We start from the raw sequence: 26500 nt of genomic DNA, 5'->3' as shown, positions 1-26500 counted from the left end.
GAATTAATAAGATTAGTGTTTTCATTGTCATCGAGACTTTTATGATAATTAGTGTTTGTCTAGTCATTCGTTTTTGTGCTACTACTTACTAATTAATGGTGGTAGTCGCTTTATTTGAATAAAATATGAAGGACTGCCTTGTCGTGTAGAGCTTGGTTCTAGGAATTATATTCTTAGAAATGACACTGGACTTATTTTTTGTCATTTCGTTGGAATAGGCCTCGCACTAATTTAATGTGGCAACCGTAGTTGGATCAAAGTGGGTGTAATGTTAAATGCCAGTGCTTAAGTGGTTATCCCTTTTATCTAAAAAATAAAAATTCTCAAACACTTCTTAAAATAGACTAATAGCGAAATTAGTATGGAAAGAGAGCATCCTCATCACCATTAAAATTCTCCGCACTATATATAATAGGTAGGTACTTACATACCAATGTGTTTTGATTTACTTATTCTAAATCATGAAGCTCACGTGATTATGCAAAACACACTTTAAAATTCTCCACAGCAGCGTCAATAATTCCGTATCTAAGTCGAATATCGATATTTATATCGACTCTTGTATTCTGAACAAATAAAATAAAGCGTTTATTAGGATTCGCGTCGTGGTTCTGTTTCGAAGACTGCCTATTGTTTCTTTGGGGCTATCAATCACCTATAGTTCGGCCGGCCGGGCTTGGGACAGGGGGTGAGGGGTGCCGGCTAAGGGGGGGACGCGAATAACGGTTATTGAAATGAGACGAGGCCCCCGCTTTTTCCAAATTTAAATTTTGATAAGGCAAGTCCCTGTTTTGCTCTAACTGTGTCCTCGTTTGGTGAGGGTGGCTTTTTTGTTTCTGTTCCAACTGTCTCTGAGTTTTTGTTTTAATGTTTGAATTTAGTTTATTATTGGGTAATACAAGGTCTTCGCCGGGTGAATCTTGATGTACCTTTTTTAAGGACTTCATTTATTTCGAGTATAAAGTTTGTCAAGTTAATTTTTTCCACGATGACTTTATTAGAATTGTGTAAAACGCTACTACGGCAGTAATATATCTAGAAGTATTCTTAGTTTTACTATAATTTTAAATAATAAACTTAGGTTCTTTCAGCTGTTCTCTTACGACACTTAATTAGGCGTCAAATTGTAACTAGAACGGCACTATAATCAATACGCCAGACACATGAATTATGGACTCTTGTTATTCACACAAAAACTGATCTATTCATCATGTCAATCGAGCGCAGTTGTTAATTCGTTTTACACCAGTAAAAGTGCGTCGACACAATTCCAAATATTCGGTTATAGGTTTTTTGCCGAGCGAGCCGACCACGCCGCTTGAATACGTTATTCGAACCAGAATAAAACCGAATTAACATATCCCAAATCTCAACTCTCGATTCAGGCTTTTTTGTTACGTAAATTTTTAACTTTCCGTCCTTAAATTGTAGCTTAGAGAAATGGTGGACGCATTGACACCTACGTTATACAACTCGACATTTTTTCACTCAAATCTCCTATTATTTGATACGTCTCATCGATATTCATGGGTTAGGAGAGTTGTAAAACGCAATAAAACACAATTTTTATATCTTGTGTTTAGACAGTGCCCGAGAGATGATAACGAAACCTGTAGGCCAGTCGATATTGGAGGACCGGATATCGCCGGCCATTCACAAAAAACCAGCACGCACACATGTACAGCGTGACGTGTTCACACGTCGTGTCGACACACACTATGGTGCTCCGGTTCATTCATAAGGAATAGTGCCTTTCTGTCGACAAAATAGTGGTCAGCCATGCGATGGAATATTTGTTAACTAGAGTTTATCCAAGCCTATGGACATTGTAGCCATTTGAAATATATTAGTAACAGTGGGAGGCGGACTAAGTATGGCTTTGAATGAGGACTTCTTTGCTTATAGCGGTTGGTATACCGTCATGTTTAATTTGATGACGTGCTTTTCAGAGTAATAAAACTCTATTGGTTCTGATGTTGGGAATGCGTAAGTTTGACATTGAGTATAAAGCAAAAAGCTACTGGAGAATTTTGAATAAAGTACCTAAGTTTTATTAATACAAATTGGGGAGAGATTGAACTCATATCAAATGCATGCAAAATAGTATCTTAAATATAAAGTAAAAATTATAATAGGTATTGACGTTAGACGAAAGGAAGCAACCGAAATAAGATGATAGACAACCATTTGTATGTAGCACGGAAAATCTAAGACTAAACCAAAAAGCAAATTGAAGATAATGGGAAATTACAGACACTTCATTCTAAGGTATTTCCATTATAATTAAGAGAAGTTAAAGAACAATTACATTACAATGGAAACCAGATAGTACATCCTGCATGGACGGGCATGCCAAACCCACGCAAGCTGTGAAAGTTAATGATGTAACACGAGTAAGTCACAATAGCCTACCAACCTGCTATAATATGTTAATCAATTCTAGTAAACAACTAATAAACCTTTAATACCGATAACAAACACGTTTGCCAAGTTATTTCCATTCGAGTTTTGAATGAAGATGACCGAGAATTTTGCCAAAATAAATTATCATTTAAATATTCATCACCATTGATACCTCCAACGGTGAAAATCACATAAAAATCTGTCCAGTAAACTTAGTGTTTATAGGAAACATACAGACGTCGTTTAATGACAATACTAAAATTAGGAATAACCCGGCAACTATTGAATAATTAGATCCAATTATAAAGTCCTCGAAACATGCAAACAATAGCTATCTTCAATCTTGGATCAACTACAAACAAGTGAACGTCAGCGTCATTCAGTACGCGACAACATTATTTTGTAGACAATCCGTAAAGGTAAACATTTTATAGAGGCGCGCCTCGCACGCCCTAGCATGTCGAGATAAAATGACTCATAGGACTTTAATCCAGTGTCATAAAAATGTCGAAGCTATAGTTCCGTTCTCTTTTAGTGGACCGTTGACATCGACATCGAGAATCGAGAACTCGTTTCACATCACGTGCTAATTAATTCATATGTAGGCGTACCATTATCGATAAAATTATGTGGTAGCCCTATACTTTATTACGTCTATACGTCTTGTCAGAAAAAAAAATGATAAAGATGTTTTGTGTCCCGTGCGTGATTTTATAAAGTAAGGTTTTTAATTAACATAATATAACTATTAAGTGGTATCGGGAGAAATGCTTTCCAAATATTTTGGGTTGGATACTTTATTTATGGCTTCTATGGTCATAGTTGAGACTGTGGTCTCTCTTTCTTGGGCCCATCTAACATTTTTATTGTCACTAAGTACTATTAGTCAGGATCTGTAATCGATGATTCTTTTTCATCTCAAGTTTATGACTGTTTCTATATTCTGATGACACGTAATATTCTTTTACTTATTACTTCTTGTAATAAGGAACAAAGGCTTTATCAAAGCTTAGTATAATTCAGTCCGCATTATAGTCTAAAGACATTCTTCGTTGAATCGAATTTCTCATCAACATAAGTAATATTTTTTTAACCCCAAAATTACCATTCCCTATAACTCATCATCACGAACAGTCGGTGATAGTTCTACTGCTGGACTTCCTACATATTAGAAGTTTGCCATAATTTACATGATTACAATAGGCAAATTTGAGATAACAATTTAAAAGTTCCACATTTATCAAATAACATACAAAACTAAACCAACAAAGATTTTGTATCTTAATTTAACAATATCTTAAATAACGATTTCCTCACATCACCTAACATTGTAAACTTAACATCCACAGTTAAAGCTAACTAAACAACTTGATATGTTTGTGGCATAAAACACATCATAAAAGGTAAAGCCTCGTTTGCACTGAGCTATAGGGTCTATTTGTTTCAGCTTATGGTAGCTGTTAACATGGACGTACAGGATTATTCTGGTATAGAAGGTAGGGTGGAATCTATTGATGGTTAAGGTAGGTCAGGAAATGTAGAGAGAGTGAGGTAGTGTTTGAAGGTTTAAAGTGGTCAAGGAATTGGTACTGATGTCGTGATTTTAATAAAGATGATATTAATGGAAGAATCAAGTTTAGTATGAAATTGGTTAGAGTTTGTTGATTAGTTTCAATACACTGTATTGAAACTTTTAATACTATAACTGTTTTTAAACGGTTTTATTTAGCTTGACTTGTTTGTTTGTTTAGGTCAAATTTAGTAATTAGCATTTAACCCCTTTCCTGACGTATCGGTCTGATATTTGGTAAACACTTTTGATCTTGATGACCGTACAATATAAGCTAGATTGTAGAATGCCTACATTTCTCCAAAATATGTCCCAAATAAAATAAAGTGTGAATCAAAGATAATACAGGCGAATAAACCTGTGTTTTGCGATACAGAAGATCCTATTCTCAATAACCCTATTCTTAAACAACAAAATCGAACCAAATATAGGTAAAGTAGACAGGGCAATGAAAGTCACAAAGTATTCATAATTTAATATTTCCTTCCACAGTAAGGATGTTTCAGATTGAGATGTTCGTTCTGTGTGCTTGGAACCAACAAGTAATATGAAGTTAAAATTACCTGTTTACTCAGTAAGCAAGCTATGTGTGTATGTGTGTGTGTGTGAAAGTAGCTATCATATAGTGAGTTGACTATGATTACGTGTGTTGCAGGAGTTTGTTTTTATGTAATGTTATTGTGAATTAAGAGTTTTTTTTAAGAATAATAGTATTACATTTTATTATATGAGCGAAGTAATAATAGTATTACATTTTAATCCAAAGGGTTAACAGGCTAGTTTCCTACTAGTTAAATTCATTACTTTTTTCGAAACGTCGAAAACGATATTTTCTATGAACTTTGTATGAAATAGTGCGTTATGACGCCAAAAGTTTTTGACGTCAAATAGCAGACTTATTTCTAGAAATTAACTAGAAAAAATCGAAAATTAAATAGTTCATCAAATTTATGAATGAGAGTGTGATTATCTATACTTATAATAAATGTATAGAGAGGTCAATTCTGTACATGAAATATATTTCCAAAATAACTATCAGCGGGTGATTAGTGATCGATACTGACGCCAAAAATGCAATCAGAAAAATTTTTGTCTGTCTGTCTGTCTGTCTGTCTGTCTGTCTGTCTGTATGTTCTTTATAGAAATAAAAACCACTCGACAGATTTCAACGAAACTTGGTACAAATGTTCTTCATATTCCTGGGCAGGTTATAGTATACTTTTCATCACGCTACGATCAATAGGAGCAGAGCAGTGATGGGAAATGTTGGGAAAACAGGAGAAATTACTCCATTTTCTAAGCTTCCGTCGCGTGTGCAGCCTTAATGGTTAAAGCTACACAAAAATAATGTATGACGGAAATGTTCTCCTTAAAATTGTTTAAAAAATATTCCACGACAGCAAATGTCTATCTTTTATGGTTGACTCACAATAACACGTTTTCGATATTTCTGGGATTAAGCGAAAGTTAGCAAATTTAGTATAAGTAATAACGTTCGTTTGCGACGGAATAGTAAGTAGGTATCCAACCTAAATGAATTTATATCTATACATATACTAAATCTGTAGAAGGGTCAATTCTGTACATTGAAAATATTGAAAAAATAAATAGCAGGGGGTGTTACTGGATCGATACCAAACCCAAATATGTAATTATTTTTTTTTGTCTGTATGTTCAGGCATTACGTGAAAACTAACGGTTCGATTTCGATGAAACTTGGTATAATTATAGGTACCTTATTATCCTGGGCATAAAGTAGGATACTTTTTATCCTGGAAAACAACGTAAAAAAAATCTTAATTTTTCGGTTTTATACTACAGAACGCGAGCTCAACAGCAGTAGCTCAATAGAAGGATCTCTTTAATTATTATGGGCCTAGCCGTATTTGGGTTCAATAGATATGTATAAGATGTCATTGTCAGAGTTACTAAATGGAGAAATAAAACATCCACGCGAAGACCGACATCCACGCGGACGGAGTCGCGGGCGGAAGGCTAGTTTTTGAATATTTTATGGTATTGAAAAGTTGTAATAATTTATTTTTGACAGAGGATAGTACCCAATTAATGGTTTTTTTTTATTATTTTATTAATTACAACCTAGGAAGGAAAACTCTCTTGTTCAGAAGTGCACTTCCAGGTATAATCTGGAGACAAAAGAGAAGACATAAAAAAGGGTACAAGTTAGTCAACCCATAGTAGAGCATGTTATTTTTTTTTACAATAAGAAATTAAAAAAACACAGAGTTGCAAGTACTAATACGAACTCATTTCCAGCTTTTAGTCACATAAAAATTTAAAAGTATCAATCTCAAGCAAGCGATAATGTCCAACTTAAACGTTAAGTAGTAAATCAAAAAATAATCAGATAAACTCATACAACATGAGCATTCCACATAAAACTCGTACGAATTACATTACTTGACAAACTTTATTATTTCCTCTTCCAATTATATTCCGCTTATTTGTCAATCCGTTGTCGCAATCTTTTGAAATTAAGCAATTTAAAATTTGGCATACCTAACAAACCCGTTCCTCGGTATATGTATAGTAAACGAATTGCCAACATATTTCCGCTGCAGGGTAAATCTGATATAATAAATTAATATTGATTTAATGCCGAAATTTTTCGTGTTAATTTATATTTTTATCATAATAGTAAATATACATATTTTTTTGTATGTAGTAAACATACTTGAGGAGTTTGGTTGACGAAATTATTACTGAGTTTTTCGATCAAAAAGAGATTTGAAGGTATGCCTAGAGTGGTGCTACCAATAATATCTCATTGAAGTTATGTGTTAGTTACATCTTAGGTTCCCATTTCTGAATATCAGACACGAGACGTAACCTTCAGATTCAAAACAAAATCAATTACAATTTACATTCAGTTCTTTTTCAACCACCATTGAAATTTCAAATAATTATTTAAACAAAGTAAATCATATTTTCAAAGTAAATCTACAATAACAAATAACAATTAAAGTAAATCTTTTATTCCAATTAAGGCGACGCGATAATTTGCAGCGTGACGCCGCACATAAACTGTCTGATGGACTAATCCTCGTGGTTACATGCCTAGGGCGCGTTGTAAATTACAACATCGCTCGCAAGACAAAGCTAGGCCCATTCTTAGTTTTAAAGCACAGTTTAAAACTTTAAAGGTGTGGTTTTAAGTGCGGTTTTTTGTGTGAATATGTGTTTGTTTATGTTTTTATTGTTGTTCATCTGTAGTTCTTTGTGGATTTAGACTTAGATGAGGCTAAAATGTCCTAAGGTTTTAGTTACGTAATATTGAGCCTCCAAGATCAAGTATTGTTTTGATGAGACCAAGAGTAAACGATCTTTGTATGTGATGACCACTATTTTAAGTAGTAATCTTCCAAAGTACTCAAAACTATCATATATCTCCGCATCTCAAACCATTACACCATAAAATATGGTGACAATAAAAGCCGTTGACATCGACCGTCAAAAATTTTGTTGACTATTAACACAAGTTTCCGTTACCGAATGACTAATACGACATATTTACCTAAAATGCAAATAAAACTTAAGAATGAAACACAAATAAATTAGACATTAGAGAATAATTAAGTAGACTTAAGTCTATCATAAATTATTATGAGTAAAGTTTCTTTTTTTAGTACATAAATAAAGGTGGTTGTTAATGGATTGGTGTCGGTTAAAGATGAACCTGTTGTTGATAGTCGAACTCTGAACTCGCACGTGGAAAGCTGACACACTAATTGTTTACTACTGTGGGCATCGTTTGCGTAGACTTAATGTTAGAGAAAATATATGAAGAGTTGTTAACCATTAAAATTGATTATCATTTTTAACAACGCCTTTATTTAGACTTTAGCCCCAAGATAGGTTCTATAAAAATTAAAACTATCCTACATTCTCGCCTCTATCTCAAAACATGTTTATCTCCGGCCGCAGAACTGAAACAAGACATCAAATAGTTGCAGAATGCCCCGACTCGGCCGGACATGCTCTCGCGCACTACAAATTACAATCAACACGGCGGACATGTTCGCACGTGGGGACGGGCCCTATCCCTATCGATTTACAACAAACACACACCAAGATTATTTTATAGTAATTTCTCTATTACGATATCTCCTTAGGTGTTTATTCGCACGAGTCCTGTTCAAGATAACAGCGATTTATATCTTCATTATATTATGTTTGTACGAAACATTCCTTTTTTCGTTGGCTCTGTTTTGTTACAATGTCTCTCTGATGTTTATGCAGCGTACCTGTTGTATTGTTGTGATGTCAGGTGGACGTTTTTGTACATTTCTCTATATGTCAACCTGTTTTGTATATAATGGATGTAGATATACCGACCAAGATTAGTGTGACTATCTTTTTGTCTAATCTACAAGCCTAATTGGGTGCCAAGTCTAAATGTAGACTGTTAAATTGGTACAACAATAAAATAATTCGCACTAATCCATAACAAAGCCAGTTAACGGGACCAAACAAAAAACATAAAACATTGTGACACCCAGAAAGCTATAAGCCATTAGCTAAACATGAACAATGTATGAATCAGAGGTGTTTATACTAAGACAGGGCATGTCGAAACGTCCGTCAGCTCTCGGGACGGCCTCGAGGTGAGCGATTAACAAGCAACGGGCGGAGACTGGTAACACCACTAGTGCGCATTACAGACAATTGTCATTCGAAACTTTTGTCACATAATTGTTCCAATTTCTAATTTTGAATACGTTTAGGCGGGAATTTATTGCTCGAGGCAAATCAAATTCTCGGCGCTACGAGTTCGTTGGCATAAAAATATTTGGTTTAAAAAACTTGTCCACAAATGAGAAAGATACATAATATTTTGGTACTCCAGTACTACATTTTTGCCCCACGTCAGGGTCTTTATTTATACATAGAATCAGGAATGTAATGCTCATCTAATGCTCAGGATAAAGACGCATTACAGTGTAATATATGTATATCAGGCTTTCGTGCCCCGCTCAATTCGAGGGCCCGGCCTAATAGTTTTCCAGCGAGCACTGATTTACAATCAGGATAGGACTGTCGATCTGTAGCGTTGCGCCTACGCGCATTCACTATTATAGCTAGCAGCTACACGTATTATTTATGGTAAGAAGCTTTCCTAAGGATTATGGAGGCCGGGCGTCAACAATGCAACTAATAATTTTTAGGTTTCTATTGTTGCCGTTGTATCAATATTTTGTTAACTTTTATTTGGTTGTCTAAATAAATTTCGTGTAATGTATTCTCTATTTGAATATATTCGTGTTCGAATATTTAAATGTAACGGTCATAAAATGTGAACTTAGTGCGACATAAAGTGGAGGGCTGACGGTTTGCATTTCTCGTTACGTAGGCTGTGGGATCCATGAAATACATTCACAAACAGATGGCTAAACCTTTGATTACTTTAGAATTACGAGTGGCGTGGCGTACTTGATTATAATTGCGTGGACAGCGCGGATCTGATTTGCGTGACCAATCCTGCTCAGGTAATGACGCGCGCCTACCGCCCGGCATCGCTGCGTTTCAGCTTAAAGCCTCGCCATCATTACATGAGCGAGGCGATCCTTAAATATGAAGTTGACCACTGATTTGCTAGCGGTATCTTGAATGTGATTTAAAAAAAAAGTCAGGAGTGGTTTTAATGTTTCCAATAATAATTTTTACTCATAAAGTAATTTATCTAACTTTGTGAACTTACATGTTTAATTTAAACTACACCTTAAAGTTTGAATTAAAGTCATAGTTTAGTCTTCATTTGTGCCATACTTTTACATCTGACTTCAAAACGATATGTTTTCAAAGCATCGCTTCATCATCTCTTATCGCTGCCAGCGCGCCCTCTGCCGGCCGCGTAGCGCGACCGCCTCACTTTCGCACTTAATCGAGAAATATGGCTCGTGCTCTTATGCCTTTATTTATTACCAGAGCTCTCGGATTAAGAACATCGATTTATATTGTCCTCATTAGTGCTCCAAATTGATTAGTGTAAGCTTTCGTTATGGTTACGTTTGCTATATTTAAATATTATGCGACTAGGCTGTTGGGGTTCGTTTTACTTTAGTGAGAATCCTTCTTTGTAAAATGTAGATACTTCCAAGTAAAGATGTAAGGTTATAATTGGAAAGTTAGAATTTTCTTTCCCATTTTGGAGGCTATCTTTCATAGAGACATAATTAACGTAGTTCACCTTCCACATGTTGACCACAAAAAGACACCGAATATTCAGAACGGTTGCATAATTTACAGTCCGAAATAGCGGTAGGAAGCGGCCACTTCCCGCGGCGTCACGGGCACACGCGACGAAAAACTTCGCGTGATCCACTCGTCTACTTCATTATATTAATTACCTCATGTTAGACTAGATTACACCGACACCACGGTACAACAATACAGGTATACACAAGATAAGAGAGCCTCGATTTATAGCTTGCATTTCTTTTGTCAGCTTTGAAATTGTACTCGCATAAGTTAACCAAGATTAAAGTAATCGAACTTATAAATTTTGTCGCCTCACCTTTATAAGGCCAACGGCGGTGTCGACGCGAACTTTGTTCAAATTAATGGGCCGCATTATCAGATCGAGCCTGGTACATGGCGTTTATGCTGAGATAATTTTGTGTGGAGAATATTTTCGTACGTTTTTTTTTTTTCTCTTTTTCGCGCATGTTTCTGTGGGTTGACTTGTGATGTAAGCGCGATCACGACTCGTGGGCGCTAAGATTGTTCGGCCCGTGAAAAACGAACGAGTATAAATTAGTGTTTTACACAAATAAGATCACTTTTGGGACAACGTTCAGAGATTTTAAGTGTTTTAGTTCTTGTATTTTGGAATTTTAGAAACATTTGCAAAGAAAAACTAATGTTTATTTTAATTTAGACCTTACGATTGAATTCATAATATTCAGAACTGTTATACTGTGTGGACATTACGACCAATCTGCAACATCTTTTAGCCACAAATCCGCGGTTACTGTCCCATCATTAATATTAGGTATAAACTACATAGTATCATTCGGAGTTAAAATATATACACCCAAGTGCCTGTGAACACCATTCTGAATAGTTTCCCTACTCATAACATATCTCATGTAAACATCTGAACCACTATCCCACATAGTCAAAATATTTCTATCGCCGACTAATAACTGTTATATCGATATATAAATAACACAGACACACTGACGCGCATATTTTTAAACTAACCACTCTACAGAGTGTCAAATATGTTTATGAATGAAACACAGAATTGCCACTGAATTCGATTTTATTGAATAAATGCGTAAAATTATATTTATAAAGGTTTGTTTATGATATTTGTGAATGGGAAATTTATATTTATTTAATACCATTTTTGACACAGTTCTTCAGTATAATACCAATATTTTATTTAGAATGGAAGGGCCTCAATCAGAATTAGCATACCACCCAACTAACTTAAAAGTGTCAGCTACTTTATCAACTGCATAATATAACCTAAAGTAAACTAACCTTTTACAATAATACAGAAGTCAATTATCCCAATTAATACTTAAAACAACTCAAGTCACAAAACAAACAATTATAAAGCAATCACAATCATAAACCAAACAAGAAAAGGCACGAAAAATGCAGCTCATAAAACAATGAAGCGTCGTAAAAGAACTAGAGTCACTAGAAGCGGCAGGAAACCCCTAATCTGACCGTGTCGTGTTAGAAATTCGAAATGGTAATATAGGGATACTAATTAAGTAACTAAACAACATCCAATAGCCATGAAATTCCTTATAGATGCGGTAAACTAATTCCATGGCACTTTAGAAGCGCGCGCAGTAATTGACAAATAAAGGTATATGTTAACTGAGGGCACCGCGTTGACGACACTTAGGAAATATTTAGTTGTAGCATGTTAAAAAGCAAATGTGGTGCGTGGAAATGTGTGTGTGTGATTTGGTGGGGCAGGTGTGTCGCTAGCCTTATTTTCTAATTAGGTGTTTGTGAAGGTTGGTTTAAATAGCTGATCGTTGTTAGATCTGTTAATATTAGGTACATGGTTTTGTAGTTTCAGGCTTTGTTCATGCTGGATTCTTTTAAATCTCGACAAATCATTGATATTTCACTTAATTCGATAGTCATACCAAGTAAATCATATTACATTTTAATTTCTTCTTCGTGGTAACTATTTAAAGTCAAAACCTATGAATTTACGAATTCTCTTCACACTCCGTTGACCCTCACGACATTATTATACATTTTACTGTTATAATAAAGCGAGAGAAAGCCATAAAACCCACAGAAACACATTAATTCCTTTAAAAATTACAATCAAAATCTTTCCTTCTTACGATGACATTACAAATCGTCACCCCATAAAATCTCGATGTCGCACTCGAAAATTCGAAATGAATAATTATTGGTGTTATCACCGAAACAAGGGACTTTTGTCTTAATTATTACACCATTATAAAGTCCTCCCCTCGACCCTTGGCTTGTGATACCAAGACATGAAATTTGAGAGGGTAAGAAAAACTTGCAAGACAAGTCGAAGTATTAATTAATTCTAGCCACCATCGGTCGGTTTATTAAACGCTTAATTTCCATTTAGTGGGCACGGTTTGCAAGGAAAAATCTTGAATGACTCGGGTTTTCCTTGTCTAGAAGGGAAGCAGGGCGAGGAATGTAAATGTTTTGTCGCGGTTTCATTTGAATTAATTAATGGATTTAATGAACGCGAACTTTTTCATCCGGCCTCCGTTTTCTGTAACAATGTTTATGGTAAATAAAACTTGTCAAGGAAATGCTTTTTTTGTCCATCTGTCGGTTTTTTCTTTTTAATTCGCTCGGTTTGTTGGGGCCGCGAGTTCTGCGGTGGATTGTTTGGATTTATTCGTGTAATTAGTGAAGTTTGTTCCGTTAGGATTATTTTTGTTCTTTTTTGTGTAACAAATTGGGTGGAATTCAATTTAGAGGTGAGTTGGATTGTATAAAAAGCGCTCGATTGTTTCAAATTAAGAACTTTTTGGGTCCACTAATTCTTTTCAAGCATAGCTAACGAAACGAAGACAAAACACGGTCGGGATTTTAAATAAACCTTATTTATTATACTTTATTTGATTGTAGCTGTAAGTATTTAAAAATGGGTAAAATAATGCAAATATTCACAAAACCCCGCGTGGACATATGCACAAATAGTCTCACACACTAAGCTAAAATAACGGCTGTAAAGTACAAAAAAATCTCATTAAACATCCTCATAAAAACCGAACAAAATGATCATCGCCTTTTTTCTAAGAATGTTTATTAAAATCTTTCCACAAGAAAGTCGGGAAGCCAGCCGCAGTATAATGATAAATCGCGTCAAACCTCCCCACAATTATGACGGACGCCGACTAAATTAAACATAGACTAAAAATTTCCGAGCCGAGACTTCAGTCACTAATAAATTACGCGAGCGAAGGGTTAAAGAATAAAAAATGAGATACCGCTTGTTCTATAATAATTTAACCCGTTTAGCGCAGTCGTCGAGTAATAAAGATTAAAAAGTTTATTTTTTAACACTTTTGGTGCTAATGAGGGGGCGTTGGAAACAATTTGAGGGATTACCTTCTAAAAGCTTCCGTCAGATTTTTAATTGAGACTTTTTTGTGGGCCGAAAGGCTTTTAGCCCCTTTGACTGCGGCTCGCGCCTTGCCTTTGTGCCGTCCTCGCCACTGATCTATTAATGAAGGAAAAATATTTCCTTTTTTATCTTTACAAATGACGTGCGTTTTGATGTTTTTATAAATATTTAACGTAATTTGATAGCTGCTGTTTAATAGATTTTGATTAACTTAAGGTGTGGTTCGGTTTTTTATGGAAATTGATTAAGTAGAGAATTAATTTAACTGTTTCTGACACCTTTATTTATTAGTTTGTTTCGATTAATATTGTCTCTTTTAATTTTTAAGTATTTTAATAGGATTATAGAATTGATAATGAGTTATTATTGTCTCTAAGTAGGTACTTATGATTTGTTGTTCTCTAGTAATACCATCTAATGAGACGTCAAATTGCCAGATATGGTAATTCGTAATTTACATACTAAACAAAAGAATTATGTAGAAAGGAAGAAAAAATACATATATTGGAAAGATGAGCGGAACATAAAAACAGCATAACTCTAATCTCAAGTAAGACATTACGAGAATACCAATGCATGCGCGAAAAATCGATCGCGCGTTGCCGTCTTAAATTCCTCACCCTTTTCGAGGGGGCTCCCCCAAAAAAACGAAAGAATAGAAGAGGGAAAAAATCTAAATCGTCTCATATCTGCCCCCCGCGCCCACCCCCGGCCCCGGACACCTCCGACGTCAAGCACCCTCCTTATTTCGTATGCGAGCTCCTCCAGCAATCATTATAAGGATATCGATTAGGGCTACGTCTCTAACCTGCCCATATCTTTGTGGAACACTCATGTGTACATAGGATTACAGTTACACGACTTCCACGATTTCTTTTTTGTTAAATTTTAATGTCCCTTTTGATATGTTAAAATCTGTGCCAATTCTTCCCTATCTGGATACATTCAGTAATATTCCACATTCAAGCACATTTTATCCAAATATTCAGTGCCGAGGGTGTGAAATAAACTGACTGATTATGATCCATAAAACTTCTTACGACGCTATATCCACCAAATTCCACAAGACTCCATATGAACTTGGAACCTTTAAAGTGAAAGACGTGTTTCTGATGGTACTAAAAATATAAGATTCATGGTAAACAAACGTTATACGAACAAATACATATTTATATGCGATTGGCTCTGGAAAGGTAAGACGAAGGAGACTAGTTAACAACCGAGGACGGCCCCCGCATAAGCAGATGCAAATTGTTCCCGTTAAACTATTTCGGAAGGTAAACATAGAGGGGTTGAGCCCACGTGCTCGCAGATCCGACCAACGAGATTAAAAATGCTGGATGGGAGACCGCTGGGTCGAGTACGAGCCAAGAAATATTGGAGTTCACGAAGAAAGCCGCTTTGGGGATATGTAAATAGAAAACTACAAAAGTAATGTTTGAGTTTGGGACGTCGCGAGAGTGAGTGGTCGCTGGATTATTGCCGCCGATATTGTGCAAGGTTATCCAATTTAAATTGACATCGGTGTTTGGTTTTTGTTGGGTTATAAGGTAGCCGGAAAGTTTTGTACAGGGCAATCAGAAATTTTATTTGTGGGAAAGTAAATGTAGCATTATAGATCCAAAAGAAAATACGGGATCACCATAACGAAATGTTGTACTAGAATTTCAAAGACGTTTTCCTGTAAGGAACTATATTTAAAGGAGACTGGTAAATTTCACAAAACACAACAGTCAGAATTGAAAACACAATAGAAGGAAACATCTACCCACGGCGACACAAAACTAATGACGACTTGAATTCTAACAAATACAACGATAAAAAAAACGAAACAGCAAAACTGCTCTCGACTCGTCTCCGAGACTTGAATAAAGCGAAAACTAGGATCTAAGGAATCCTACAGACGACACTTGATTATAAACACGCGAGTGACCACTAGCAAGTAATAGGTAAAGTTAAGTTGGAAAAAACCTTAGAAATCCGTCAGGTAAGTCTGCATTGTACTTCGTTTGCCATTTTAACATCGTTATGATAGTTTGTCTCCGTAAAAATGTTGTTCTATCTGTTGTTCGCAAAAAGTGTCCTATTTTTACGTCTCTCTCAATATTTTAATTATAGCAATGTTTATGAATATATTTTTGAGGACATATATTTTATATTGAAAATTGTTTCGTGGCTAGCGTTGTTTAGATTTTATTCAGTTTCTCCGTTCCACGCGATACGTAATTTTGTATAAGACGTCTTTTTAAACAAGAATGTTGTTGTGAGTGGGTTATCTTGATCGTCTTACGTCATCTTGTGTTGGAATTACCTCTACGTCATTTTCGGTTAACGTCTCTTCTATTGTTAGGAGATTTTATAAAATATGAAATGTTTTTGGATACAATTTCCTACTTCGAATAAAGACTTTATGGCCTTGATGCCTTTCACAAATTTTGATTTATCCAATTAATTGTAACCCACACAAACGCGTACCGTTAAACTTTATTACGGACAAGTATACATAGTTACAGCAATATCTACGTTTTGTAAGTGCCTAATTCCGTTTGGCTGAATCTAATAAATCCCAACCGCTGAGCGGAGAATATCTCAAAGCTGTTTCATTATTCGGCATTAGCCGGCGGTCGGCCACGCAAATCTTGGCGTCCCTCAGCCCCGGCCAAGAGCCCCCAATTTCCCTCATTACTTACCTCCCGTCCGAGACAATGGCAAGACGACGACAAGAAAAAAAATATAATAATTTCAAGTGGAATAACGCTGAAAATCTTTTCACGGAAAGAAGAATTATTGTTGTTTTGCAAGCGAGCTCTCAGAGACAAAATGCACCATCCTTATTACGCTATTGTTCGGTGTTACGGGCTTTATTCATTTTTACTTGGCTCGACTTGAATGCTTATTAATTTAAGGCCGTGATAAGCTCGGATTCTTTTGAATGTACGAAAGAAATGTCTGGCTATTGTGATGAGTTATTTTACATCCTATTAGAAGAGAAGTTCGCGAAATGTTTCGATAATGATGTTAAAGCCCCTAGGGAATTATTAATTTTCTAATGTATTTTTATGAAATACTTGTACACAATAGGTAGAAATGTTAAGTACCTACCAATAAGAAATTTTCAATGTAATCTTTTTCAATTTATTTTCCTTAGTTAATGCTAATTACTGGTTGTACCAGCTTTGAAAAAAAATGGTCATGCACTCATTACGGGAACGTCATGTTTCTGTAGGAAAAACTTTAGTTTGACAATCTTAGTAATTGTAGAATGCGGGTTTTATGAACCATTTATTATTGTAATACAAATCCTGTACATTGTTACTGTGACTTAGTCAACTTTATTAGATGCCACGAGCACGATGCAAAAATGCATTATGGAGCCCACAATTATTTTGTACAATTATGTAGTTACCTATTACAGGTAAGCGGGCCGTATTCAGGGGGTTATTAAAGGTTATGTTATACACAACATAGTGAAGAAATTAATGCATGTAAGCACTGAAATAAGTACACATAATGAAACGTAAATATACATCACACGAAACGCTTTATGGTAATCGAAATATGCCGAAATATGTTGTTAAGAGGGTAGAAAACTACCGGTGAACATGCAAGGGATGAACTAAGCTTTCATATTTTGCGGGTAGCCGTAACGAAGCGACTCGGAAACTTTCCTACCGTATGTCGTTCGAGTTTTTTAAGACGCCCATAAACATTCCGACAAGGCTTTTGTGCCACTATTTGAACAACGCCACGATGTGAATCGTAGCTCGTAATAAAGTCATTTTTACAACATTCGAGTAACACAAATTACTTAAAATGTCACATAAACGAATTTGCGGGACGTTCGTGTCGTTCAATGTGAAAATCTCGAGTTAGTCCAAGGAGCGGTCGGAAGGCCCTCTCCCCCGGGGGCCGAGTCAAGAGTGATTACGAATTTTAATTATTTTTTTAAGCCGGTGGCGGCGAGGTGATGTTTCCCCGCCGAGGCTTATGCAAACAATCGACTTGCACTTGGAATTAATCCGACTCCGAGTTTTTTCCTTCGCGACAAGGAATTAACAAGCAAAGAAGTCATTAAGTCGGAAGATATTCGAGGATTCCTTTTAATTGCGGCTTCCTTGACGTCCGTTTTCTAATTGGTTCGTGTCGGCGCGTTACTTGAAAGAATTGAATTTATTTTATTTTTAATATTGCTTAGAGGTTTGGCGTAGACTGTGATTTTATGTAGTCGTTGGTTAGCGCTATCTTTGTTGCCGTCGAGCGCGACATGCAGGTAACTACGTGTCATTACGGTGCATAACACACCCCCTATTATCCAATTATTTCTAACCTTTCAGCGTGGGCCGCTTCAGTGCAGTAATTACTCCACTTGGTAAGTTTAAACGTGGTGCATGACAGTCTAAGTGATTGTATGCGGTGAACTACGGTACCGCTAATGAATTATTTGTGGCTCGCGTGCAATCGCAACGTCTCTAATTATCCTGCTGTTGGATATTATGTTATGACGTGGCACTGCTTTAGATTTTAAGTCTTGAGGGTTTCCCGACCGCTCGCTAGTAAGACGTAGTAATTGGACTGTTTTGTTGCTTTGTGTACAGTACAATTTACTTGAATGGTGCAGCACGGGAAATTATTTATATCAGTGTCCTAATATTCTTCAAATATTTTCTAAATGAATAAAATTTCTACCGTTCATAATGTGAAGAATTGAGACGACGTAAATAAATCTATTATGTAAATGTTACAAGGAGGTTCATTAAGTAATCTGAAATGGCCCAATTTTTTGCCTATGTCTGTCTACTTAATGTTATCTAATAACAAATCGAATAAAAAAAATAATCTTAGGCAAATAATTTGCCATCTTCCAAACAAGAGAACAAATAAAAAGGCTGATTGAGCACCCCCGCTAAAATGACTCATTTATATTAACGACCAAACTCATCAATACTCATTCACTCGATTCGGATTTTTCCACGAAGATCCTTCTCTAATTGAAATTGAAATCTGATTTCCCTCCCTCGGCAAAGCCCGGTGATTAAAAGTATAAGAAAAAAATACAAATAATCAAATTACAATATCGCTAACGACTCCTCGGAATCCTTTTATATTTTTAGGGAATAAATTAAAGGCTGAGAAGGGAAAGCCACGCTCCCGCAAACAACGGGTAACGATTTTGGTTTTTAAGCAGTTGTTGCTTCTAGTAATAGCGGCTGGTTACCGGAGCAAATATTTTGTGAAGAATTGTGAAGAAATTTGCAGACAAGGAAAATAAATTGCGTTACTGAATCAGCCGTAATTGCAAAATGTTCCCTTATGTTTAGAATTACATAGTTAAAATATATAAAATAAGTCAAAATATGATTTGAAATTACAAACAAGGTAATAGACGTCTTGTTCAACTCTAGTATAAAGTCCGATTTTCAACCAAAATAATATAAGAAAACCCAACACTTACTTTTGACAAGCAATCTAACTTTATTACCTCAAATTAACTACAATATCAAGAGTATTCCAAATAATAATATTTCTAACTAGCTTTTGCCCGCGACTTCGTTCGCGTGGAATAGTGACTTCCGGCAAATTTTTGGTTTTAACCACATAGTTCCCGATCTCGCGGGATGTCTTCAAAAATGAGATGTGGAAGATATTCCAGGGAACTCTTCAAAAATCAACATAATGAGCTCTGCGTTTGAATTTAATAGATGTATACTCACTTAGGGCATTGAAAAAATAGTTTAAAAACGGACTTAAACTAACTTAAAACTAAAGAAAGCTACGAATTAAATTTATAACAATTAAAAAAGAAACTATATTACAACCTATCCTCTATGCTATAATAACCAAGCTTAAACTAAATAATTTAAAAGAAACGACTTAAATCTAATCTAATTAATTTATAAATTAGACTTACAATTTTATTAAAAAAACTAACTACAGTAACTACTAATAATCGATATCAAACTAAACCTACGTTAAATAGTTTAACCAAAAAACCAGGAAAACCCAACAAATAAACTTATTAATTGACAAATACAACGAAACCAATTTAGAATATACGAAACAGCAGGACCACTACAGACAAATAATCATACGACTGATAATACACTTTTTCTACGATAGTACCGAAGCGCTCGGCCGATACCCAACCAAATGAATGTAACGAAACCATAGCGCGATCTATTTCGATCCCAACGCCATCTATCGAGGATAAAGACAACTTGGATTATTTATTTATACTCCGTTCGGGCATTTTCTTTGTACTAAAAGTTTAATTATATTGATATTATTTTTTTCATACCTTTTTACTATTTATTTACTTTTTTTCGATGAATTAAAACAATAACATGAACCGAAGTCGTGTAACGATCGACATAAAATTATCTATACTCCGTTAGAGCATTTTCTTTGTACTAAATGTTTTATTATATTGATATTATTTTTTTCATACCTTTTTACTATTTATTTACTTTTTTTCGATAAATTAAAACAATAACATGAACCGAAGTCGTGTAACGATCGACATAGAATTATTTATAAATAATTTATTTCTTATTTTTATTTTTTGATTTTTGAAATAAAAATATATCTATGTCCTTTCTAAGGTTCTAAACTATATCTGTACCAAATTTCAACCAAATCCGTCAAATAGTTGCGGAGATTAATGGTATAAGCATAGAATGTTCGACGTGATTCTTTAATTTGACATAACTTTTTTATTTATGAACCGATTGACATGAAACAAACACTAAATGTAAATTTAAGCATCCCACAATATATTCGTGAAAACCGCATCCAACTCGGATCAGCCGTTTCTGAGATTAGCGCGCACAGACGAACAGACAAACAGACAAACAGACAAACAGACAAACAGACAAACAGACAAACAGACAAACAGACAAACAGACAAAAAAAAAGTTAATTACATTTTTGGGTTCGACATCGACATAACAATAACCCCTGCTATTTTTTTTATTTTTATTTTCAATGTACAGACAGCACTTTTCTACGATTTTATTATATGTATAGATGTCGCTCAAGTTAGATCTACATCAAATTATGCGCAAATTTATATTTATTTACCATCAATCCTGTAAGGTAGACGTGTGTATTTTTCATTGCCATTAAGTGTATAAGGCCCGTGAAGCTGAATGAAAAATTGCCCTATTTTGAGGATGGATGACGCGAATTAAAGAAGCAATTACTCATCAGAGAAGTACGGGGGCGGAATGTTAATAAGATGAGACTATGGGTGAGATATTTTTCATTTGGTCTCCTCGGACAATCACGAATTCGTAATTAAGATGCAAATGTTCAGACTCTTGTGGAATAATATTTTAAGACACGCAACGCGATGAATGCTGACTTACTTTTAAAGAATGTCTTATTTAAGTTATTGGTTTTAAAATGAAGTGTGTATGGGTGTGTTGTGACGTGAGTGCAACGCACGCCAACGTTTTAGGGCTCTGGGTCACGCCATCGATTGCTCGTCTATTGTCCACACTAAACACGTGGGGGTTGGAACTTGATGCATTTCACGAATTAGGTCATTTGGCTTACATGCTTGGCATTGACACCAAAAGTCAAATGTTACGAAAAAATATTTTTAAATGTGTGTACATCACGTTAGTAAAGGTATGTTAGTTTTCAACAATGATGCAAATCAAATTATTGTTCAAAAGTATCGGTACTAAATTTTAAAAATTACTTTTCATAAAAATCTGTGTAGTCACACAATAAAAGCAGTTTACCATACAAGTATCCAAGGTCGCACTCGGGCCAGACAACGTACGAACGTGCAACTAGCGAACGTCTGGGCGCCTCACGTTCGCCCCATGTTAAGCCCTCGAATTTTCTTCTAACTTTTTCCGCTCCTGGCCACTTATCACCCTCCCCAACCCCCCACTGGTCCATCGAGCTCGACCACTAATTGCGTCCGTTAATTAGGAAACGTCATGAGTGTTTACCGAGTAGCTAAGTGTGAAGTTCGTTCCCCACTAATGCCTTGGCGTGAAATTACTTCCGTACCAAGTTGAAACTTTTTGAGAAATAAACTTGGTAGGATTAATTAGCTGATGGGAGGCGGATTAGCCGCTGCGTCTGCGTTCTAACAAGATTATAAGAGTTCTGTTTCCACAACTTTTCAACCTTACTTACGTTAATTTTGTTTGTTCCAATGTTTTAGTGCTAGCTTCTATGTAAACACTTGATGAAACTTCTTAACATTTTCTTTCTTTTCTTAGACCTAATTATGGTTTAGGTGCTTGATAAATTAACTTTGTTCTTGCTACTTTTCTTTTCGCCTAATAAACGATCTCAATTACGTTGAGCGTATTTATTGTATTGTCTCTTGTTTTCATTATGATAAAACATTTCTAAATAAGCATTAGTAAATGGTAGAAGGGAAACAAAGATCGTGGCTGTACGTCAAAGGAAATGAATGGTGGCGAGGTGTCAGTGGGCCGGTAATTAACACGTAGCCGGCTTAATTACGGCAGCATTCAGGCTAAGTGAATTGTGTCATCCGTCTGTTATTGGTCGCAAGCGGTACTAACGGTCACTGCGTAATACCTCATACATTGACAGGGTTAATGAATTTATTAGTGACGATTGTTATTGATTGGAGGGGAACTGGACTGTTTTGATTAACTATTATTACTAAGTTGTGTTTGTATTCATTGGTCAATGAGTTAACAAACAGATGTTTGTATATTATAATAGTAAGTATTGTGTTTTAAACGGCTAATATAGACTTAAATAATATACTTATAGAAGTTTTTCTACCCACTAATACAAGCCAATTCTCCCGCAAAATATTTAATATGCATTGCACGCCTCTTTAATCATTTAGATCCTTAAAAATTCATAGTAAAAAAAGCGATGTTGCAAATTACGTGGGTTCCGTATGATTTTGTTTTGTTATGACAGCGCGAGTTGGCAACGCCGGGTTCGGCGACCCCACTCCGAGTTTTAATGATAAAAAAATTCGTACAGAGGGGAGGCGAGTAAGTGCCATCGAAGGAGGGAAAAAAACTACGGAGGAAAATATTTGGCGCGACAGGTTGCCTCTCCCCGCGTGCGAGGGAGACCTTGATAAAAATTAAATCTTAACGACGGAAATTTAAAGATGACGCTCCAACGATCAAGAAGAGTGTACATCTGAGCCCTGGGGCGCTTTAATTGGGCTGAGTACAGGACGTACCTTCTTTTATGTAGTCCCTTGATTGATTGGTACATTTACGGCAAGCCCCCTGTCAAACGTATTAGGCAAGACATGTATTTGTTAATGTTTTTAATTTCCAGTTTTTAAACCACCCTGTGCTTCTTGCTGTAGCATCTCCCACTGTGTTCCGCCAGACGTTTTGCATCGAACATTTAATTCGATGTTTATTATTCGCGATTCAAAGTTCTACTATGAATTACATATTCATAGAAAATTATGAAATACGCGTTTAACTTAGATATTAAACCGATAGTGTACTGTGAAATGTTTGCGGAGAAATTATGATCTGTCGCAGTAATGTTGTTTGGTACTGTTCTGAGCAATATATTGCCTTAAGTTTGCAGGAAAATTGTAAAGGGACATTTATGGTGTCTTTGTGATTTTATAATCGTTTTATTTATTTTAATAATATATATTTATGGCCATAATAATGTGCAACTAATAGCCTCCTAACGAATTCTATTCATACACATAAAATCTCAATTTTATAATTCTTTGAATTACGCATAATTCAACAGAAGTGCATACAAATACATTCATACGTTTGCAGTATGTAGACACGTATACAGCTGTAATTGCGTCCCTATACTCCCCACTACTTAAAACTCCAGACACGAAGAAATTACATAAAAATAAAAGCAGTAACTCAAATTCGCGACCGCATTGAAATTCAAATCGGGATGCAAGGAGATTTGCATCGGACGGCATCGAATATTGATTTTTCCTACGTCTTGAGGGCTACCATTGCAATCCTACTTGTTTAAACTTTTTATTTTCACTCTTCACTCGCGTTTTTTGTTTCAACCACTCGCCCCCAGGCTTGCTCCCCTACGCACTCCCTCTTGCATAAAAAAGCTTCTAATCGATAATTTCTGTGGGGTGCATTAAGCATATCGTCAGTTTTGTGCCACGAATGTTTTTCTCAATGCTTTCAGATTTCACCCTCAAGGCTATTTTTGTTTTGGCGGCCATTTCCGAGATTGGAAGGAGCTTATGTTGTGTTTAATGAAATTTTATGTTGCGTCATACATAAAGCAGGGTCTCTGTTTATGTGCTTGATTTTATGTAGATAATTTACTTATGGTTAATAATGAGTTAATTTCAATTTGAAGTCACACGACAAAAGTCTCAGTGTAGCAATGATGGTTTAACTCGAGATCGTATTTGGTTTTCCTGGTCTGTTATATACGTAACGCACAGGAAATGTGCCAAACGCATAAAAACTCACATATGATTATGAGACTGATAGGATATACCCACACTAAGTGGTAGGTATCATAAAGAGAGAAAAACGTGAAAGATATTACAATTCTCATAGAATATAATTAACTATTATAAGTTAGTATTATACAATTTATTACTAGCAGAAAAGAACACAATTCTAATTTAAAGCCAATAAAAAAACGCAAGACAACAAAACTAACGGCTTTACAATTGAAAACACCAATAACAGTAACGGCGATCGTAGACATCGGATCTAATCAGACGAAGACGCATGGCATGGATGTAGCTAACTGGCAATATCTGATGCACCATGAGCCCACTGGCCCATTGTATTTGTTCTTTATGTTTTTTTACGGAGGGACGCAACGATAATGTTTTTATGGCCAGAGGGTCCGCCTTAATCAGGGTACGTTGTGATTAAGCCGAACGTTTTCGATATTTTGACACCACTGTTACTGCTTCGATTGTCTTTCGACAAAATTGACGATCTCTGCGAGAAATTCGACATTTTATGTCCCAATTACGTCACACAGGTAACGCGATATCCTCGAAAATCCATGTTTCGATTTTTAAAACCCAACTTATTCTGTTCTTAACTGCTACAATTTAAATGCATTCGATGATTCGATTCTATAATCTGATCGAATATAAAGATTGTGTATTGAGTACATTAATTTCTGGGCCTGGGAAGAATTTTTATGGATGTATCTACATTAGGAAGCGTGTCAAACGTTCTTAAAGTAATCAAGTGACGAAATTAACTAACTTAACTAATCTCGAACTGATTAAACTGCTTTCCTTTGGTACTTACACTCACATTATTCTCAATGAAATATGAAGAGACGCATAAAATGCTAATTTACCTCGGATCCACGGTCTACACATTCGGAATGCCTCCCTTCCACGAATACCGACACACGATAATGACTCCAAAACGGCAATTCGAGGCAGAGTTTTTCATAAAACGAGGTATATGAGTCAAGAACATAGGAGTCATAAACATGAGCAAACCACCCCACGCGTTCACCCCTTGCTCGAAAAAGTCACCCCCGCACGTACGTAGAAATACAAAAAAGGGCACCAAAGGGACGTTACGCATCCCAAGTAAGCGAGCTCATTGCTGGCTCTGCAGATGTCTTTAATGGCTTTAAATTATATGTAGAGAGAGCTAACTGCCGCGCGCAACTCCACGAGGTGATAGATCACGTTTTGGCCGTTTGCCGCTCCCTAGCCTTTATTATAGTTTGCTCTTCCTGTATTCTTACACTTTTCTCGTTTCTTAAATCATTTGTTTGTTCTTTAGTTCATACATGGTGAGATACACTAGATAGTAGTTTCCAGAAGTTTTCGTCACGATTCCCAATGATCGTAGCACGATATGTAAATACCTTTTCACCCTGAATTTTTAATAAAGTCCAATAAAAATCTATTTTCGTACGAGAGGTTCCTTTAATATTTTATTTAGTAGGTACCCAAGTCTATTCCTGTATCGATAAAAATCTTAACAGATACTTGAATGAGCATATATTCGTTGTTAAATTGGATGTAAATACGATAGAACTGTACGTAGAGAGTTCGTAAACGTTATTGCGTTAAATTTTATAAGCAATGACTGTATACGAGCGACCGAGCACGACTACGCGATTTCATTACACAGGAAAAAAAAATCGCGGAGAAATTGGAAAATAATGTCAATTACTGTACAAACTGGAAGTCGCAGCGACTAACGATCGTCATTACGCATTGTCGTGATTGCGTAAATAAAGACGATTTCTTGGCGAAGTGAGGCGGGGCGGCCTAGGTAACTTTTCCGCCTCGCTTACTCGCTTACGCTCGTTAATGTAATCACAGCCTGCTTTTACATTAAATGACGAGTAATTTAATTGTAAAATATCTCCTTAAGTAACTGTATAGTTGGAAAGGAAAAGCTTAAACTTAACACGCTCCGACTAAAACAGGAACTATTAAACAAAAATGCTTGAACCTCACCTTTTTAACAGTTAGTTGCGTATTTGTGATGGTTCACATTTAATTGTGTAGAATTCGATTTTCTCTAAGATATCCCGTTTATATTTACTTTCTATTTGATATTCATGTCAATTTAAGATTTAGGATTTATATTGTTGATTGTTCCTTTAGATTAGGACTATAGTTGTAAAAAATGGACTTATAGAATCACACACATGTTTTAATGACAAAACTTGAATAAGTCACATGCATGCATATGTAAGGACAAATAACAATAACTACTGGTGAACAGTTATGACACTTTTCATCAGATAGTTTACTTTGTCTATATTTTATAGAAGTGAGTTCTCTTTTCCTATATTTTGGAGAAGCAACACATGTGATGATTTTAAGAGGAAAATAGGTACCTATTATAGTATCGGATAGTTCACATAACATGAGGTCCATTGAACCGGACACAATATAAAGCAGTTAACACATTGTTTTACGTGACACAAAGCTG

Source organism: Spodoptera frugiperda, chromosome 4 (genome assembly GCF_023101765.2).
Source record: "Spodoptera frugiperda isolate SF20-4 chromosome 4, AGI-APGP_CSIRO_Sfru_2.0, whole genome shotgun sequence".
Taxonomy (NCBI): Eukaryota; Metazoa; Arthropoda; class Insecta; order Lepidoptera; family Noctuidae; genus Spodoptera; species Spodoptera frugiperda.
The sequence above is the reverse complement of the archived record's forward strand: the minus strand, read 5'-3'. Positions refer to the sequence as shown.